General features: G+C 40.6%; 1 long non-coding RNA gene across 1 annotated transcript; it reads left to right on the top strand.

The window, feature by feature from the left end:
• The first annotated feature begins 3,957 nt into the window (after positions 1 to 3,957).
• LOC113597517 (uncharacterized) lies at positions 3,958 to 7,016 on the top strand. The gene is made up of 3 exons (XR_003418282.2): positions 3,958 to 4,061; positions 5,507 to 5,619; positions 6,584 to 7,016. It is a non-coding gene; the product is annotated as an uncharacterized LOC113597517 (long non-coding RNA).
• The last annotated feature ends 251 nt before the right edge of the window (positions 7,017 to 7,267 follow it).

The following is a 7,267-nucleotide window of genomic DNA, read 5'->3' as shown; positions in this document are numbered from 1 at the left end:
ATTTCAGATATGCCATAGCCAATTCCTTGAAATAACTTTCTTGAAATAAAATTCTTTGAAAGAAATATATCTTACTGGTTCTGTTTCTCTGGAGAACCCTGACTTATACAGTCACTTAGGAGTCTTTGGCTTAATACTTCATAGGATAATATGTGCTACAGACCTTTACAGTCTTTTTGAAATGATATTCTTTCTCCAGTCTTTTAAATATTTGACTTACTTTATACCATATGGGGGAGTATATTGGCTTATTTCCTTATTAATTTATTTAATGACAAAGTTATCTAAAACCCATTTTACCAAAATTTATTTTATTTATGGTAGGTTAGTTTAATTCGTTCTGAGAATTTAAAATATCTTTTTTAGTTTTCTTTTTATATTTTGACAGTCTAAATATTACATAAATGTCTTTAGTTGATTTTAGGACACAACCGTTTTATTTTCTTATTTCTATTTTTTAAGTTTTTATGTATTTATTTTGAGAAAGAGTGCACACATGCACACAAGTAGGGGAGGAGCAGAAAGAGGTAGAGAGAGAATCCTAAGGAGTCTCCACACTTTCAGTGCAGAGCCTCATGCAAGGCTTGAACCCATTAACCATAAAATTATGACCTGAGCCGAAGCTGAGTTGGAAGCATAACTAACTGAGCCACCCAGGTGCCCCTGTTTTATTCTTTTATTTCTAAAAAGCATTTAAAATTTAACAGCATTTGATCTATGCTAGCACATTTTAAAGTTCCTAGACATTTTTGGCATCCTTTCAAGCATATCCTTTCCTATTTAACTCCTGTCAAAGAGTGTTTTGGCTAATTTATATATGACAATTTATGTGATGGTTAATTTTATATGTGAATGTGACTGGGCTTAGGGATGCCCAGATAACTGTTAAAATATTATTTCTGGGTGTGTCTTCAAGGGTGTTTCCAGGGGAGATTAGAATTTTAATTAATAGACTGAGTAAAAATAATTGCCCTCTCTAATGTGAGTGGGTGTCATCCAATCTGTTGAGGACTCAAATAGAAAAAAAAATGCAGACAGGGGTCAAATTTACTCTCTCTGCTCAAGCTGAGACATTCTTCTATTGCCCTTGGCATTGTCACTCTGTTCTCAGGCCTTTGGACTGGACTTGGACTGGAACATATACCATTGTCTGTCCCCTGCCACCTATCACCACACCCCAGGTCCTGGGTTCTTGGGCTTTCAGGCTTGGACTGACTGACTCACTGGCTCTCCTGGGCCTCCAGCTTGCATTTAGTATATTGTGGGACTTCTCAGCCTTCATAATTATGAGTCTATCCCTCATAATAAATCGTCTACATATCTATCTATCTATCTATCTGTCTATCTGTCTATCTATCTATCATATTGGTTCTGTTTCTCTGGAGAACTCTAATAAAGGTATTAACAAGACGGCTATGTATACAGATGTAGTTGTGGGTAGACAAAATTATATGGTGGTAGAAGTCTGTGAAAGTTCTCTTTTGATAGCTACAATTTTCTAGTAAAATATAAAGTAACAGAAAATTTGGCTTGGGGAAATGGTGTTGGGAGTTTGAGGAGAGAGAAGGCATGAATTAATAATTTAGAAAAGTTGGAAAGTTAAGGGACAGGAGGCCCATTGAGTGATTGACTGGCAGCATTAGGGCCAGATTGAGATTCACCATTGAACTCATAATCATGAATTTAAGCTGAAATTGGTCATGTGGTTGTGCATTTTCCTCGAGCCAGGTTTAGCTGTGTGAGTTCAGGCTCTTTGAAGTTTAGCCAGGGTTATGATTTTTCCAGGAAAATAATACAAAGTGAGAGAGGGGCAGGAGAATATGGGGTATATGTAAACAAGTGCTAATGAAGACTGAACATAACATTTGAGCTGGAGAAGGAGAAGAGAGAAAAAAAATAAGGAAACAAAAGATGATGGAATCTGGTAAGATCAATGGGTTGGAGATTTTGGTGAGGTTGAGAGAAGGTGAGGTTCTGAGTGGGCTGAAAAGAGAGGCGGTGATAGAAAGAGGGATTTTTGAAATTGAGATTATGGAGGGGTTGTTAAAATTGCTATAATAAACCCTAGGGTGTGGACATGCAAGTGAGTACCTGAGGTGGGGTCAAAGACAATGTCATGAAGGAGAAATGTTCAAGGAACTGAAGAAGTCAGTGTGTCAGAATGGTTGCTCTTGAACTCACCAGGAATTAATACAGTACTATTTCATTGAGAGTGACTGTGCTCCAGGAGTTAAAATCTTCAAGAAATAAAGAGAGATGGGAAAATGAAATTTGGTAGATGACAAAAATAAAGGCTAGTTTTGGTGACAAGCTGCCAACAGCTGACAGTTTTCAAGGATGTGGGAAAGGAATTATCTAAAGGCAATAATGAGAAGCAGGAAAGACATTTACTCAAACTTCAGGCTGTGTGGTACAATGGTGGTGTGAGAGAAAAGTCATATACTACTCTTGAATGGGCTTGAGTGGGCTTCAGGGGACAAAGGATCCTCAGGTGGAGAGCTTTGTTTCTGTTAGGGGAAGACAATAAGGACACATTAAGAGAAGAAGTTGAGGATATGGGGGAATTACTGAGAGTGCATTATGTTTTAGGAGTAGGGAAGGGGTGTGAGAGGTGAACTAGAGAAGGGATGTGGTCATAGCTTTATGGAGGTTAAAATGAGGGAGTTGAGGGGTGACAGTAAATATACACAAATGTTAAAAACATTCAACTCTGAGTTGTGGAAACACTGGTGCTTATTATATTTAATGCCTGCGACATTGTAGGTACTCAATAAATATTATTTGTTGAATGAGGATGGCTTTCTGCTTTAAAGATTTCTCCAGCAAACATACAAATCTCTCAAATTAACATGAAGTGCTACAAAACTCTCAAACTAACATGAAGTCCTACAAAAGCATAGAAAACAAAACGAATGGAGAGAGGTGGGGAGGGCTTGAAAAATCCTTGTGGAGAAAGTGGGTGCTGATCTATGTAGATCTCTACCACCACCCATGAGTCATATGGAAAATATGGGATGCAAGCTAATGACATAGTCCTATCTCCATATTACCTTAATGCTCTAAGATTCTGGAGGAGTTTCAAGAAAATGACTTTGAACAGTTAGTCCTTTAAATTAATACTGGATTCTCACTTTTATCCCCCATCATGGACACTGGGTGGTGCTGCTGTACAAAATTTCTGCTCTATCATGGCTGTATTACTGCAATCTCTAGACCATTATTTATCTAGTGTCTCCTGTTGGGCCAAGAGAGTGCTATGGATTGGGGAGATAAAGATGAATAGCCATAGTTGGATTCTCCTGTGATTACCCTAAACTGATTACTACTATGTTCAGTGGCTGAAAAAACTGAAAATGTGACTTTTACATAGGAGAGCATCTCTGTCACAGAAATGTCCAGCTATGGGGGTGAATGACTCTGAACTGCCCACCCTCTCAATGAGCGCCCCTCCTCCAAGTCCTAGCCAAGGATTAGAACAGACATAACTGAGCATTGCTTCCAAACCATTGTTTGGTTATCACAGTGTACTTAGGCTTTATGGCTGGCTATATAAAGCCCAGAGAGCCTAATTACAGCTCCTTCAGCTTGGATCTCCCAGTTCCAGACGTTGAAAGCCAACTGGACAATAAGTGTCTGCTTACTATAGAGGCCCCAATTATCTTGGAGGGGTGAATAAACTTGGAAGGAAGGAAAGTGAAATCTTTAGCACGAACATAGTAGGAGAGGCGGAAGAGGCAGGCAGGCTATTCCTCGCGGAATCGGAGAAGGCCTGGACGGGGTCTGGCTAGGCAGCTTGGGTATAACGTCACCAAGACAGTGTTGCAGAGCCGAGGTTCAGAGTAGAGAGGAGACAGTGGGGGACAGCCACTTTGCTGAAAGAGGAAAATGGGGGGAAGGGCGAAGAGGCGGGCTGGGATCCCTCAGCCAATCAGAAAGGTCTGGAGCGGGATCGGCTCCGTGATTTATAATTTCAGAGTTCCGCGCAGGAACATTAACCTCGTACTGAGTGCGGAGAGGCGTTGGTCTAGCTGTAGGTCTTTCACCGGTTTTCAAGCCTTTAGGTGAGGACGTGTGCCCCCCCCCCCGGAGCCAGAAGACTATGGGGACAGGAGGGTGCAGTAGCTGCGTGGCGGGAAGTGTCGGTCTTTCGGTAACTGGAGGGGCCAGGTTGGAGCTGGCGTTTTGTAACTTAGCCTCCTGGCGAGTCCGCGCCTTTGTCTTCTGTGGCGCTGCCTTCTGCGCGTTGCCAAGTCCTCCCCAGGTGGGTCCTTGGAAGGCCCGAGGGGGCGACCGCTATGGCTGCAAGGCCACAGGAGGGGAGAGGGGCGGGTCCGCTGTGGCTGCAGGCCGAGCCCGAGAGGAGGAGGAGTTTGGGGGCTCCCTGGAATGGGCCATCTGGGGCTGGCCCTTCGCGCTCTCCCCTCCTGTGGCCAAAAGGTAGGCTGCACGCCTGACAAGGATGATAGTTATTTTAAAATGTAAGAAAACTTTTCCTGACAAAATGCCCCACGCGCCCAGCCCTTTATGATTTGTTAGCCCCTGTTTTCCTACCTCTGCAGATTGGCGTCTGACCACTCGTCAAAGGAGGGTTTTAGGGTAACGTCGACGGAAGGGAGGCATATTCAGGACTTCTTGCTGCTTGGGGGCCTCTCCATTCTACTCTGGGCACTAGACGTGCCTTACCCCACCAGGGTGGGGCCAGGTACATGCTTGAGAGCTCTGTTTTCAGGTCGCTGGGGTCTCCTGTTATCTCTTCCCGTACAAAACCAGAATGGTCACAGGGCATCTCATCTCCTAACCTCTCCCTTTGCAGAGAAAACATGGTGAAAGAAAAATCAATTCTATTTGTTTACCCCATTCTGCTGAAGGCCTTGGTATGATCCTAATCAGCTGTGCCTTCTTACAGCATTTACAAACCTGTGCCATAAGGAGTTATTATGAGACATGTAATTAGTTATGACTGGATTAAATCCCCTCCCTCTCTTGTTGTGACTCCTTTATCTCTGGGCAGATAAAATGGAAAGAAACTAGTACAATTTATGCCAACCCTTTTTGTGTGCTTATTCCTACTCCCCAAGAAAAATGCCCCCCAAAATTAATTGAATGCAAAGTGAAGTTGCTCAAATTACTGCAATCTCCAGTCACAAAATCATTAGCTGGTTAAACACAGTCCTTATTTTTCTTTTAACTCTATATGGAGGTGCTTCTGTCACCTCCATTTGACCCCAGCTGTAATCGAAAAGAATTAGACATTTTGACTCTGGATTTTAGAGCATCTTGGTTTCTATTGCATCCTGATTTAATGGCTTTTACTTCCTAACACAAATGGGGCAGTGATGTGTAATTTAGAGTATTCTAATAAAAACATGGCTTTTCTAAGATGTGTGCTGTTGTCTTGAAAATCAGCCGGTAAAATACACATTGATATTAAATATGAGAATTTTTGGCTCTGATTCCTTAGTATGACAATAGCTCTGTGTATTTTAATGTAGTTTTTTTTTTTTAGTTTTTCTTTTAGTCAAGATGAGTAATAAGCCAGACTTGTCTGAAGTGGAGAAGTTTGGTCAAAACTGAAGAAAACTAACACTAAAGAAAAAAATACTCTCCCTTCAAAGGAAAGTAAGTCATGGATGGGGCTGGGGGTTTCTAATGGAGAAAAACAATGGTGAACATTGATAGGCTCAGTAAATAAACTCTTCTAGTAAATTTTGCCACTAAGAAATAATTATAGTACCAGTGTATTTAATGCAACAGTTAAAAATACCAAATAGTTGTCTTCTTACTTGAATTATACAAATGGTTCTCACATGATAGACCCAAGAAGTAATGGGGGAATAAAAAACTAATTTCTTGTTGAAAATTACTAAAAATATCTTTACAACCAATCTTGGAATGTTAGACTTAGTACTAGAAAAATCTTTGTTTTGTCTACTTAATGGTTATTAGGTATTTTCTGCATCTAGCCATTTTGGCCTGTGATTTCATTCCTAGAAAACCACACAAACTGCAGTGTTGGCTTTCTCTGCCTGATGACAAAATAAGGCAGAGAACAAGTTTAGATCTTGGGTGCACTCAAGGCTCCCAGACTCAAGGGATCAGGTTTGCCCTTGGGAGTTTTAGCCTGATAGAGAAACTCCAAACATATTCACAAAATTGAGGGACATTTTTTACCATGTCAGTGTTACTTGAGTTTCACAGTTAGTCATAATTGTCTAAAGGGTATAACTTCCTAATTACATAGTGATAGTTAAACCTGAGGAAAATGCTTCACTTCTTCAGTCTCAGAATAATCTATGGAAAAAATGGCAACAGCATAAATCTCCCTCTCAAATGAAAAAAAAAAACAGTTGATGTAAATTCTAATGAATGTTCAGGTGGTTAACATTCATGCATGCACAACACACACACTCACATACACATATACACACACACTTGAATGGGGATTTGTGGTTAGTGCCTTGGCCTTCTAAATTTAAAGCAGATATGGCAGCCTTCAGTAACTTGGCAAAGAACTTTTGGAAGAAAACTGAACTTCTAGAAATATACCTTCTTAATGATTTTTTGTGTTTGTTTTTTCCCCTAGCTATCCAACAAGAGAAAGAGTGTGTTCAAACATCATAAAATGTGGATCTCCTCCCAACAGAAAATTTCAACATTGCTTTAGTGTGGGGCTTGTTTTTTGTAAACTTATGTGTTTGTAGCTATTTTAGGCATCTTCTGATGTCTTCCCATCCATATCCCATAGCCAAGAGGTCAGGGGAAGCCAGTGTTCCCTTTTTTTAAACTTTCCATTGGTACATACATTCCAGTTGGCAGATGCTGTTAATAATCTTACTGTTGATGACATTTCTGTGTGTAGTCCTTGCACCCCCAAAGGTTAAACCACTTTTAACTTTCTATAGTGGCTGTATTTGTTGTTCCATAATATTCATGAAGTGGCATACATTTGCACCTTCTCAGTTTATTTTCATTTCTAATGTAGCGATAAAATAATAAATATAATCATTGTGTTGAGACTCCGGTGGTCCATTCTTGGTGGTCTTCTAAGTAATGAAAGTACAACAGAGGTACTCTTTACAGCCAAACAAAATAGTTTAAGAAAAGCCACTTTGGGAGATTGGTCAGAGGGATAAGGCTCTCCTTTGTCCGGGTCCAGTGGATTCTGAGTTGGGAATGCTATATGCTTTTCCAAGAGTTAGAATCATGATTCTCCCATGAGAACCTTGGGAGAGGAGGTAATGTGGACTAGCCTTCTTATGTAGGAAGT

The sequence above is a fragment of the Acinonyx jubatus genome, chromosome X (genome assembly GCF_027475565.1).
Source record: "Acinonyx jubatus isolate Ajub_Pintada_27869175 chromosome X, VMU_Ajub_asm_v1.0, whole genome shotgun sequence".
NCBI classification, from domain to species: domain Eukaryota; kingdom Metazoa; phylum Chordata; class Mammalia; order Carnivora; family Felidae; genus Acinonyx; species Acinonyx jubatus.
Note: the sequence above shows the minus strand (reverse complement) of the source record. Positions and strands in the feature narration are given on the sequence as shown.